A 14,380-nucleotide genomic window follows, 5' to 3' on the forward strand; every position below is an offset into this window, starting at 1 on the left:
GGGGTCAAACAGGACACAACTTAATGCCACTTCTGGAGAGGGGAGGGGTTAGACCACAATACGTCCCTTGGAAGCATGCAGACAAGGAAAATATAAAGTGCAGGCTCCCATCATTAAGTGGAGGTGCGGGAAAATGGATATATGAAATGGAAAAACACACCGCAGGACAGAAACTGGCAGTGGGGGATGTAAAGGGCCTTCTAATATCAATATTGGGGGATGCAGCAGATGACATCTGGAAGAGAGCAGGCTTCCCCGGGGTCACAATAACAAACACATCACACGATGGGGCACCATTCGCAAACTGCAGACATGCATTATGGAAAGCGCTGAGGGTACAGTACCCAGACACATCAGACATAGGAGCAATTACATCACGCAAGATGCGTGAGAACGAAGATCCTGTTGATTATATCCAGGAAATTCAAGAGAAGTGGTGTATGGAAACTAGAGAACAATGGGACAAAACCCCAGCAATATTCTATCATATACTGATACAAGGGCTCCCAGAAGCAGTTCAGAAACAACTGAAGAAGATAGTGCGGATGGAAGCAAAAGCATGGCCAGAAATACAACTGATGATAGTACATCATTGTAGGACATGGCAAGAAAAGATGAAACAAAAGGAAGAGGATAGAAAAGCAGAAGAGGCTAAATTGGTGCAGAAAAACTTACTAAATACACGATGGAAGGTGCACTAATAACTACACCCACAACAATGACACAAAACCCCACGCAAGTAGTTGCTGCACAAGATCCCTCCCAAATACAATCATCACAGATTGTAGCACAACAGCTGCCACCCCCCCAACCATACACGACTAACATGGGAGGAGGATACTCAACGCCAGGAGCTGGATATTATAATTATAACAGGGGAAGGGGAGGAATGATGAGGGGGAGGGCATACGGCTATAACACACAACAGCAAGGGGGAGGATTCAGAAATGTCTACCCCACCGGGCAACCAGTATACCAAGACAATTCAGGGAGCTTTCCATGGCAGAACAGGGAACCACCGGTATGTTGGATTTGTGGATTACTAGGGCACATGTCACACACATGTAGAATGAGACCAGGCACACCAGCATGGGGAGAACAGGGACAACAAGGGCCTACAAGGGAACAGCAGGGCATCCAACAACAGCAGGCACTGCAACCGGGAAATGTGCAGCAACAACTAGTAACACAACAACAGCCACAGACATATTCACTACCACAACAACAGGTAGCGATAACACAACAACATCAAGTGCAGCAAGTACAGCAACCTGCCCAAATTCAAGACCATAAAATAACCTCTACCAATACACAACTACAGCAAACACAACTGGGAAGGGTGACGGTCCTGGGACACAACCCTTACACAGGAAGTGGTCAATCATTATACCCACAATAGGACAGCCCACAGACGGCCTTGGTGTGTCCCATCCTGTCGGTAACACCTAATAGTGCGGAGGAACCACGCATAGAGGTAACGATAGGTGACAAAAAATTATCATTTCTTGTTGACACCGGGACGACCCGGTCTTGCATAAGGGAAGGTAAATTTAAGATGTCAGGTGAGGCCATGAACACCCAAGGATTCTCTGGGGCTAGGGGGTTGGTTCCGTTTACTGATAGCGTTCCCTTATCGATAGGGGATTATGACATGTCCGTCCCGCTTTTATATTCTAGGGACTCACCAGTAAACATACTTGGGAGAGACATAATGAGCAGGTTGAATATGACGATCTCCTTTACGGAGGACGGCATAATTTGCTCCACCCCTGGAATAAACATGCTCACTGCACAGCAAATTATGCAAGCATACTGTGGACAGACAGTGATTAGGGCTGAGCCAGTAGATGGCGAACTGTTCCAGTACGGAACAGACATGGCATTCGCATGGATGCCAGGAATAGAAGGAAAGATCTGGAGGAGGCCAACAGCCTATTTGTTTAGACCAGAAACACCAGCCAATGAACCAGAAGGAAAGGTGATTTCAGTGAGCATGGAGAGCATTATAGCAACTGCTGATTATATCGCAGTACATGCCCAAGACAGGGAAGGAAAAGCATGGAGGGCAGTGATAGCCCTAGCTGAGGGATGCAGGCTCACCCAGGTGTCAGACGAGGAGCTCTTTTCAGAAGAAAAGGAAGAAGGTGAAATGGTATTTATGATGAGTGTAGACATATGGCTAAGAGTGACATACAAACAAGTGGCACAGACAATTGCAATGGCACTTGAAGCACCCACATCCACCCCAGTTCCCTTCTTTGAGGAGGATATGGCAAAAGTCCCAACATCATTGTGGACTACTAGTCCCTATGACGTGGGGTGCATAAAGAGTATAGGGGGAGTAAGAATAAAATTGAAAAAAGGTGCAATACTCCCTAGAGTGAAGCAATACCACTATCAAAAGAGGCAGATGAGGGCATATATGAAACAATAACGGCCCTTATAAATAATGGCATATTGGTACCATCAGAATCACCATGTAACACAGACGTATATCCAGTGCGCAAAGCTAAAGGAGGGTCTTGGCGTTTCATCCAGGACCTCAGGCCCTTGAACAACATAGTGGAAGCAAAATACCCCATAGCAGCAAACCCGGCCACAATATTGTGTGGCATTCCAGCAGAGGCATCACGATTTACAGTGATTGACCTCAAACATGCCTTTTTCTCAATACCCCTGCATCCAGACTCACAAGATCTAACAAGCTTCACGTACAGAAACACAAAATGGAAACACACCACATTGCCACAAGGGTACTGCGAGTCACCCTCAATTTTCAACAGAGTAATATTGGGAAACATTGAATTGGAAAGCACAGTGTTGCAGTATGTTGACGATGCAGAGAGGACTCATTGAAGATGCTGACAATATTGGCTGAAAAGGGTTACAAGGTAGAGAAAGAAAAGTTACAGTACTGCCAGGAACAGGTACTATACGTTGGTCAGCTCATATCCCAATACGGAAGAAAGATTGCACCACAAAGAGCACAGGCCATATCAAAAACGCTGTTGCCACAAACAGTGAGGCAACTGCAGCAGTTCCTGGGACTGTGCAACTACTGTAGAGCATGGGTATTTGATTACAGCTCATACATAGGACCCCTACTTGAGGCATTAAGAGAAGCTAACAAAGGGGAGAAAAAATTGGGGTGGACAATGGAAATGAAAGAGGCCTTTGATGAACTGAAAGATGCAATATCAACTGCCCCGGTAATGGCCACCCCAGATTATGAACGACAATTCTTTATATTTTCACATTGCGACTCAGCAGTAATGAAAGCAGTGTTGGCTCAAAAAACAAGCATGGGTTACAAACCAGTAGCATTTTACAGCGGTCACTTGGATCCTGTAATGTTAGGGCATTTCCCTTGCGAACAATGTCTCGCCGCAGCTGCCTTCGCGGTAGAGAAAGCATCATCAATTACAATGGGGTGCCCAACCACACTATTTGTGGAACATGTACTATTTGCAATATTGAACAAGCCTAAGTCCACACTAACCACGCAGAGGGCGTCAGGTTATGAGATCATCTTATCTAGACCAGAATTATCAATTGTTAGATGCAGCACAGTTAATCCTGCAAGGTTTATAGCGGAAGTCATTGAAGAGGGCGACTATGCACATGATTGTACGCAGACTACCCAAATGTGCTCATGTACTAGAAAAGTTGAAGAGGACGCGCTAAATGGAGGAGAGCTCTTGTTCATTGATGGGTCATCAACAATAGACCAAAGTGATGGGATAAGGAGAACTGGGGCAGCAGTGGTAAAAATGACAGAGGAATTGGTGTGTGTGGTGGTGAAATGCGTACAATTACCACAACATTACTCTGCTCAAGCAGCAGAATTGGTTGCACTGATCTTGGCGTTGAAGGAAAGCTGTGACAAAGGAGTGACTATATATTCTGACAGCGCATATGTCACGTCTACTGTCCACTCAGGATTGTCCAAATGGAGGAGAAGAGGGTTTAGGAGAGCTGACGGCACCCCAGTGCAACATGCTCTCTTGTTAGCTGAGTTAATTGAAGTAATAAATGATCCCCAAGAACTAGCTTTGGTCAAATGTCTCGCACACACTAACGGAGAAGATCATATCTCAAAAGGAAATGCAGACGCACATGCGAAGTATGCAGCTTATTTTGGTGAGATATGGAACCCCCCAGAGTCAGAGAAAGGGAGAGGGAGGGGGATAGCTAAAGAGATGTTGATGAGAGAAGGATACACCCATCTCCCAGCCACACAGATAATGGAGTTACAAGCGGCTGCAACAATGGCAGAAAAAGAAATATGGGTAAAAAGAGGATGTACAATGTCGCCAACTGGCGCACTATGGCGCCAGGGTAACACTGGAAAGATGGTAATGCCATTGGCACTATTGAACACCGCCCTGAGCCAACTCCACCACCCAGCCCACACAGGCAAGGAAGTTATTGCAGCACGAATTAGGGAAGATTGGTTCTGTCCCGAGTTAAATTCCCATGTGACAAATTTTATCAGCAATTGTCTCACATGTCAACAGTTTACGGCCGGTCACACGCTGAAAGTGATAAAAGATACTATACCCCGGCCAGAGGGGCCCCTCCTGCACATCCATATTGACTACGTTGATATGATCAACATATGTCAAGGAAATAGGTATATGATTGTAGTAGTATGCCCATTCTCCAGGTGGATTGAGGCAGGACCCTGCTCACATCCAGATGCATTCAGAGCAGCTAAATTTCTAGTGAGGGAGGTTTTCCCCAGGTGGGGAGTGTGCAAGGTACTGCGGTCGGATAACGGCCCGCATTTCGCTAATGAAATGTTCCAGCACATCACATCCTTACTGAACATCAAACATAAATTTGCATGTGCATATCACCCAAAGGCCAACGGTATATGCGAACGCCTGAATGGCCTACTGAAGGAGGCAATTGCAAAGATACAGCAAACAACAAAGAAGAGTTGGTTGTATTGCCTTCCGCTAGCTCTATTTGAGCTGAGGAATAGACCAGGCTCCGACCACCACCTCACTCCTCATGAGGTGGTGACTGGACGTCAAATGCGCCGTCCTCTAACGCCAACAACAAGGGCATTCACAGACTATGAAAACACTGCAACTGTTCTTGGTGATGAAATGTACCAATATGTGTCTTCTTTGATTACTAGTGTCGTGTTTGTGTCCCAACAGCTCGAGCGCACGCGGGGCGGGTCTAAGAGTTATCAACAAGAAGACGAGGACCAAGGATCGGAAAAGGAAAAACTGTGCAAAATTGCTAAAGGTGACCACGTGCTACTCCGCAATTTCAATAGAAAGTGGAACAGCCCACGCTTCACTGGTCCCCACCTTGTAGAGGAGGTATCTACGAGAGCAGTAAAGTTGCAGGATAAGCGTGTTTGGAATCACCTACACGACGTAAAGATCTGCAAACTCCAGACCCGCCCTAGCGTCACAGACAGGGCCATTGAGAGAACAGCGACAGCGTCACCCACGGAGGAAGAGACTTCTACCACAGCTGACGACCTAAGTGTCTCCATACCCTGCCACTCCCCAGATTCCCCAGAGACAACTACTGAAATAGAAACTGGTAATTCCCATACCGCCCACCCCATGGTCACACGATCAAAGAGTAAAGAGACTTCCGCCAGTTGAACCCCAAACCCTCTGCCCATCGACCTCCTACCCACTACAGTAACCACCCAATTGAAGGACATTGTCTTGCACATACACACATGTAAACACTTCAATGTTCTCTTTTTTTCTTTCTCGCACATGCAGGTACCACGTATTATTGTATTGCTAAGAAAACAGATAACTAATAAAGTCCATTGCCCAGGAGTAGATGCTACCCTCAAACGATAACTACCCTGAAGCCCTATCACACCAATTTGTCTATCACATAAAAAGGCCAAAGTACCTAAAAAGAAGGAGGGTATGTGTCTACTACACAGCATTTATCTTGGCTATAGAACAATCAATGCCCCATCTTCACCAACACTTGCCTGCCCTAAGAGACAGATCGCTTAGATTGGCGTGGGAACAGCTCTTCGCCTGGGCACTGAACGACTACTTGATAGGGAGAGCTTGAAAACAACAACTAACACTAATAACAAGCATATTGAGAATTTTCAGGCGGGCAACTTTAACGTCGCAAGAATAAGCTGCCGGACTGCAGCAAGGTAAGAGCAAAATGCCGGTGAGACTAGCTTCTGTAATAAAAATGATAGGGATTTTGATGATCACTGGGTTTTTTGCTGCCTCAATGGCAGAAAAGTTATGCTATCAATATTTTGGCTGTACCCAAACCTAATGTACCCCCACCCACGGCTGCAACAGGTGTTACGTCAGGTGGTACTAGCAAGCCTCCACATAAGGGAAATAGAGTTAAACGTAGCACATACTCAGATAATAAAGGTATTGATAATTACATAACAGATTCAGCACACGTCTCGAACAACATGTGGTACCAACACATGACCCAAATAGGTAAGCAGACAACAGAAGACAGCTGCTACGTCTGCTCATTGATCCCATACGCCATGAGCGCTTCTCGAACATTCGTTGCCACAGAAATAGATGAAAAGACAGCACGATGTATAATATACCTGGCACTGTTCCAAACGAAAGGGAGATTTCAAGGGACGGTGGTGAGACTGGTGTGGAAAACGCGAGACACGTATCCATACGAAAACAACTTCCTCAAGACTTATTTGAGTTACCACAAAAGCAGTTTGCATGCTGAAGCATTCAGATACATGACAAGTGGTCCTGAAAAGGGAGAAACAAAGAAAGTAACACTACAATACCTACCATGTGACTGGTACGCCACCGAAGCTCCTGGTACACAAGGATGTTGGGAAAGACCACTGATAACAATAACAGGGAAGGTGTACATGGACAACAAATGGGACAAAGGAGTGATTGGCAGCAACATGGTAACAAGAGAAAATATTACAACTATTGATGAACACAATAACAGATGTTGGACGATTTGGGGCAAGTACGTACCCATGATGACGTGGATGGAGAAGGATGAAGACCCAGTGAGCATACTGCCGCTGTCTGTAAATAAGATATGCTACCAACATAGAGGAGAAGTGGACGTGGGATACAACACCAACTGTGCAAGCGTGATAGAGTTACCTGAGGGGGGAGCAGGAACAGCAGTATTAATGGACCATTACTGGGCCTGCGGAAACAAGGCATACCACACACTGCCCCCGCTGTGGAATGGTATATACACAATGGTACACGTTAATGTACCATCACTAGTGGTGCCCCAGAAACATGTGAACATGGCGAACTTCCCTAAAATGGATGAAGGAAACAAGAGGAAAAGGAGATCTGTAAAACCTCAGAAGGGGTCAGAGAACGAAAACAACAACAACAACAATGTCCTGAATAGAAAGAAGAGACAAGGAGAACCTTTGACAGGAAATTACCTATGGGGAAGGTCGGAAACAGCACTCACTTCAATCCCACCAGAACACAGACTATTCAGCAGAGCAGCAATGTTCTTCTCGTCAATAATACATCCGGGACTACAATCTTACGCAAACGCAAAATGGCTCCAGATAACTCGATGGGAGCTAATGATGACAATTAATTCTACAGTAAATGGATTCAATGCAATAAAAGAGGAACTGCGAGCAGTGAGGATGGTAGCACTACAGAACAGATATGTATTAGAGCTCCTTACAGCAATGGAAGGAGGAGTTTGCGCAAAGATAGGACAATCATGCTGCACATTCATTCCTGCTAACGATGCTGACAATGGTACACTGACAGAAGCAGTATCACAACTGGCCCAGATGCACTCCAAAATGATGGAAGAAAGTAAAGGAGTGAAGAAGGATGACAGCTGGTTTTCAATGTTATGGTCATGGATGCCATCTTGGCTGTCGGACGGACTGAAGATTATAGTTGGATGCATAATACTGGCTGGAGCTGCACTGATCATAATAAGATTTTGGAAGACCCGGAAGGCACGCACTACAGACGAAATGATCGAAATGATTGGTATGCACCCCTTGATGCCGACAGATGATGGCCAGCACACAGGCACAATAATAAAAGAAAGAGAAAAACTGCGCAAACAGATCATCACCAACCACCTGGACCCACCATCTGTGAAGCTCGAAAACCCAAGAAACCCAAAGAGCTACATAGGGAAATGGGTATACTGCACACCTGGAGGAACCTGTGTATATATGTATTGGTCATTTGAAGACCATGTCAACCACTATGGACACTTGGGAGGAGTAACTAAAATATGGAGAGTAAGAGGAGACAAGGAAAAAGATATGTTTGTGGTCGACAAGTCGACCAGAGGGGGGACTGAAGTGGGAGAATGGGACAAAAGAGTCCCACCAATCCCCTCACGCCCCTGGCCTAGAGGATCGAGGCCCAGACACCCGCCACGAGAGGAGTTTGCCTATCTACCAGACGACCAAATACCCTGGTACAGGAACATACAGATGTGCCCACCAGCCTGCCCTGCCCAAGCCAACACCTGTGGCATGGATGAACTCGACTGAACCATTCAACAGTAAATAAACACATCATTAGAGATGCCATGACGACCTAGCCAACGGTCAGAACACCCGTGCAAACATGCACACTGGACACTCCCACACCAATCCATACGAAGAAAATATTCAGTGCTATGGCGTAGGTGACGGACACACCCACTGACGCGCATCTTTATTATTTTTCACATAGGTTTTTCAAATGCAGAAACGCAAGACGCACACCAAACTCATCTAAAATGCTTGCTGACGCTTCTCATAACCCATGCATTTCAATGAGAAATATAACGAAGACATGATACTGGGGATAAAGCAATATGATACCGTAAATTAAAGTGCCGTGCATCAAACATCCCCACCTATGCACCAGGCCCAAGTAGGCCGCAAGCAAGAGCCTCCACGAACATTGAACGAGCAAGAGTACAATTGCTGACCCTGCAGAATGAGCCCGGCGAGAAAAGACAGCCAAGGGAGCAATGTTGCAAACTCGCATACCACAAGCCGAAGCCAAGGTCACACCTGCAAATTAAGCCAGACACACAGTGGAAAATGCAACATTAAATGTGCAGAATTCTGCCTCAACCACGGTCTCTCCTCACGTGACCAAGCCGAACCTGACAGGGTGCCTGACCCAGAAGGGAGGAGGCGCCTGGGTCCCATGTTTTGAGACACAGGCAGCAACAATGAAGCGAATCAATGGACATCTGCGGCGGTGGGAGTAGTCTGCCCTCAAGCATATGACCAAATCCATGCATTGTCTGCACAAACACGTAGTTACACATTGTTGCAAATGACAGGTGCACCGCGAGCTGGGAACAACGATGGTCCCAGGCTGGGGGGCTCGCGAGTGGACCAATCAGAACATGGGGCACTTATCACTGACGCCATTAACATTAGCCAATCATCAGGCGTCTTCATGTAACAATTTTCATGTATCTAATAGAAGGGACAACCCAAGTATACCACCTGACTGACCCTTAACCACTAACAGCGTTCTCTATACGTATGCTATACTAACCCTACCACTCGAGGAACCAATCCAGAGTGACGATAGGTTTTTTGCTAACTTTCCCAGGTGACGCAAGTAGCGCGTCATACTGAGGTAAAAAGGGCCTGCGAGCCCCACGAATTTCGAGAGAGAGTCAGGACGGACGCGTACGATCCTTGACCCATCCCTGCCGTTGTTTAATAAACAGCAGAACCACCTTGCTTCTTGCGTGTGCCTCATACTCATTTTTGGGATACGCGGGAGGAGTTGGCGCCTCCCTGCCAGGGGGTCCGCGGACGGCCCAGCAGACCCCGGGAGAATTTCCTCCCGACACAGCAGAATATGGCGAGTGTGGAGCGCTCGCAGCACTATTTTCAATTTTTTCTTTTTTTTCTCCAGATTCAGCAATTAGAAAGTGTCAACTGGCAGGATACCCTCCGGGTGCTGATTGGTTTTGTGCTACTGTTCTGGCTGCAATCATTTACGTTATGAGGATAGCTAAATTATGTTTTTGCACCAAAGTCCTAGCTATTTAATGATGGACATTTTTATTGTTTTGTATTTTATTGTGCTTTTATGGCTTGTCACCAAAATAAAGCTTTATGAAATGAAATTATTCCAAATGGTAGAAGTCTCCTTGCCTTAAACAGAGTTCCCCTGACTACTCTAGCTCTTCTCCTTTCCTTCTCTTTAAGAACAAAGGCTTTTAGAAATGCATCACACTGGAGTGAGGTGTGGCTCTCTGTGAATGGGTGTGCCTTTGGTTTCTGATCCCAGGTCAGCATCCTGTGGAGTGCCTGTCCTTGGGAAATGGGTGTTACTTGCACTTACAAAGGAACAAAGAGAAGCAATCCCACAATGCTACAGTTCTGTCAGTGAAAAGAGGTGTGACTTTTCTGAGAGGAATAGACATACTCCTTCCACAGCTGAACTGGGCTCACAGAGCTGACACATGTGCAGCATCACTTTAATGTGGCTCATATTTACAGTTTAGTGTGCCACCAGGATAGGATCTCCAGGGTTATGCAGGGTTATGCAGTTTTTGGAACAGGGGTGCAGGTTTTGTTATTGTTTCTTTTAGCCACCCTAATACTAGAGGTGGCAAACACACCAACAACCATAGATCACATTATTTACCAGTTAACAACATGCACAAGGAAATTACACTACGGTACACTACCATAAATATTAATCAGATTCATTCCCTCATTCCGACTACAGTGTGACATGTGGGACTTCTCAGGAAAGAATGTGAAACACTGCACATGCAGTAAGTAAGCTCTATCTGGGGCAGTGGCATGCATGAGTACTCACACTCAGCTATATTGATGAGTCTCCTATGGCCCACAAGCGTATATATTTCTCATCACTGAAAACAAACCCCCCACATGCATAGGTACAGAGGTTTAGAAGTGGGTGGAATAAAGTACTATTTAAAAAACTTGTTTTTATTACAAAGAGGTTTCACACAAACAGGTATAAAGTACACAGATCGTATTGTGTACAGTACATTCCTAGATTTACCAAACCTGGCAGGAGATTTTTCCTTTCATAGCTTCATATAGGGACTGAGCCTGGCATGTGATTGGCTCTACCCTAGCCCTCACGGTCTTTCAGTGGCTACCAAACCTAGAATGCGGTTGACTCTGTCTCAGCCCCGACAGCTTTTTGGAGGTACTTGTCTGCCATTTACCCCTATATTCCCATACAGTGCATTCCATCCTTCCTGCACCTTTCAAAACACCGGAAAACGGTGCTGTTCAGAGAATGATGGTTGTGCTCTGCCAAAGATGTGTTCAGTGCAACTAGTTGAGAACTGTGCATTCAATTCATTCTTGTGCATGAACAGAGAAGTGGGTGTAGATGTGGTCAGTGCTGCAAATAAAAAAATGCAACCTGAAATATAACGTTGCCTGCAATGCCTCCATGTACATGAATAATGAAGTTGTGTGGAGCTGAACGGCTCTGCTTACACAATACCCACCCAGATGTTGCACACATGATGCGGGCACCACAATGTTCCTATTCACCTTTCTCTATTTGTAGGACAATTGTCTCAATTGACCAGGCACTTGTCCTCAACCATGAAAGTTAATTAAGTCAGCTGTTATTGAACTGATAGATCCGTTCACTCTCATCAAACCTACATTGTAACTTTTATAATCCTCAGAGAAAACAATGTCGTATTTCCATTCTTTGCTCTGTTGATTCACTTGTAATTGACTGTATGAACACAAAACCAAAACATGGCTGGAAGCTACACACGCTCACACACATACACACACTCTGCAAACTCTCACTGTTCACAACAGTTGTAAGTGCACCCGGCTTTCAATTTGAATGGCTGTGGAAAGTCGTTCTTGTTTTTCAGAATTAGCAAGCCTGGCGTACTCCCCATCCTTGATGCTCTGTCGCTGGCAAAGATCCTGGCATGTGGCGGACTCCCACCGAACCCTGCCAGATTTGCAGATGCACCTGCCTGTCAAGAGTGCCCCCTTATGCCTGATATCAATGCCTCATGTACATGTTAATGTTAAAGGTATTTGTACCATGCACTGTCACCAACGGAATTTGTCCCCGTGCGCTCTGGCAGATCTGTAAACAAGAAGGAGGGGTGGGGGTTAGTAGGGTGAAGACGAAGTAGGAAAGTGAGAGAGGTGGTGTCCTGTTGGCAGCTTCAGTTCGGTTTTGACTGTGTGCTGAGCTCGGGTGTGAATATCGGATTGATGTGAGTCCTCATGTGCTGTTGGTGGAAGTTATGTGTTTTTTGTTGTTGTGGTGCGGTGAAGTGTGTGTGGTTTGCTTTGCAAAGGGTTGGTTGTGTGGATTTGTGTGGGAGATATGTATGCAGAAATTTGATCTTTTTGGTTAGTGGGTTTTATGTCTCTTAGCCTTTGTATTTCTTGTTCTATATATCTGATTGTCCTATGGAGTTTACATTTCTGTCTGTCATTCTAATAATTAGGAGTGATGGCATGGCAAGTTTTCACCTGTGCTATTTCTGACCTTTGTGTACCAGGTTGAGGTGTGCATTGTCGCCCACTCTGGTATTGGTGCTGTATTTTACAGTCATCCACTCCCTTCCTAGCTATTTCCTGTTGGTGTTCCATTGCTGCCTGTGTTTGTTTTGTTGGCTAAGGTGTTGTTGACATGTCATCCTTACCCTTCCCTCCTGATCTCTCCGTGATCGTTCTTTAGTACGATTCTAGCTTATCTGTCTGTCAATTGGTAAATTGATATGCCGTAGATTGTTTTTCCCTTCCCTCGGTTTATTGAAGCTAGCTACATAAAGGAGCAGAGGAATGGGCTGGCGCAGGTTATTATCTGGATTCACTATGCACTAAAAACACAGCCAGAAAAGCTATCATGCATGCACCCGCAGACAGTAACATGAATAGGTAAAGCTTGCAGGGCATATGCTGCCTGACTGAGGGGATCCTTACCAGTGATGCCTGTACTCTACCTGCGATCTTCTCTGGCCCAAGACATCTCGTCAAAGCAGCACGTAAAAAAATCATTATTGCCTGTGTTTGGAAATGAAGTCAAGTGGCAACAGTAAAAATAATTCAATTGTTAATAAAAAATGCAAAAAGGCTTCTTTTCAAATAATAGTTATTAAATGCCTGAGACATAGGGCCTCATTACGATCCAGGCAGGTGGTAAGGGGTTAACGGCGCCGTAAAAGGTGGAGGCGCCGTTAACCCCTTACAGCCTAATTACGAGGTCCCTTTGCGGATCCCCACCTCAACGGCTGGAAGGAACCCGCAAAGGGACTTTTGAGGTATGATATGATATGATATGGCATTTGTAACGCGCCTATACACAAGTGTTTCAAGGCGCGATGAGGCAGGGAGGGGGGAACAAGGGGAAGACAGACAACGATCCTACTAGGCCAGGTGTCATTTAGATCGTGCAAGTGCATGGGTAGGGGGAAGGGAAAAAGTACAAGGGGAAGGGAAGGGGGAAAGTGCAATACAAGGTAAGTAGAATAAAATAAATAAATAGGGCCAGCTGGTGGCAAGTGCAAGGTAAGTGCAGGCAAGTGCTGGGAAGGGGGGGCTGTAGGGATACAGACACAGTCCCGCAGTGCAGGGGTTGCCAGGGAGGTAGTGCAAGTGGAGAGTGACTGGGCCCAGAACCGAGGTCGGTGAGAGTGGCCCAGTTGCAGATTCAGTGCAGTTTCAGTGAAGAATTTAGCAGGGGAGAGGGAGAGAGAAAGCAGAAGCAAAGAGGAAGGTTTTGAGGTGCTTCCGGAACCGGAGATGGTTCTCCTCAAGTTTCAGGGAGGCAGGAAGGCTGTTCCAGAGGGAGGCCCCTGCCGCGGAGAGAGATCTACCCCCAGCTCGTTGCTTCGAGAAGCGGCTGACCCTGAGGGAGTTGGAGACGGATGAGCGGAGGGCTCGGGAAGGAAGATATTTAGGAAGTGAGAGTTGAAGGTATTTAGGCCCCAGGCCCCAGAAGGCCTTGTGGACAATGCAGAGGGTTTTTAACGCAGCCATTGGGAGCCAGTGTAGAAATTTCAGTGCTGGAGAGATACGGTCCCTGGGCTTGAAGCCAAGGACAAGTCTTGCAGTTCTGTTCTGGATGAGTTGCAGAGTGCGGAGAGTGGAGGCAGGCAGATTAAGATAGAGGCTGTTACAGTAGTCCAGCTTCGAGAGTTCAGGGCTCGGGAGACAGTGAGCTTCTGGGGGAAGGAGAGGAAGGGAAGAATACCTCTGAGGAGGTGCAGCTGGTAGTGTGACTTCTTAGAGACGTCCGATATATGCGGAGAGAAGGAGAGTATGGAGTCGAAGATGATCCCAAGGTTTTTTGCCTTGCTGGTAGGAGCAGGAAGAGGGCCAAGAGTGGCTGGCCAGAGAGCTGCAGGGAAGGAGGGAGTGGGTGAG

Source organism: Ambystoma mexicanum, chromosome 2p (genome assembly GCF_040938575.1).
Source record: "Ambystoma mexicanum isolate Mex_15411 chromosome 2p, UKY_AmexF1_1, whole genome shotgun sequence".
NCBI lineage: Eukaryota > Metazoa > Chordata > Amphibia > Caudata > Ambystomatidae > Ambystoma > Ambystoma mexicanum.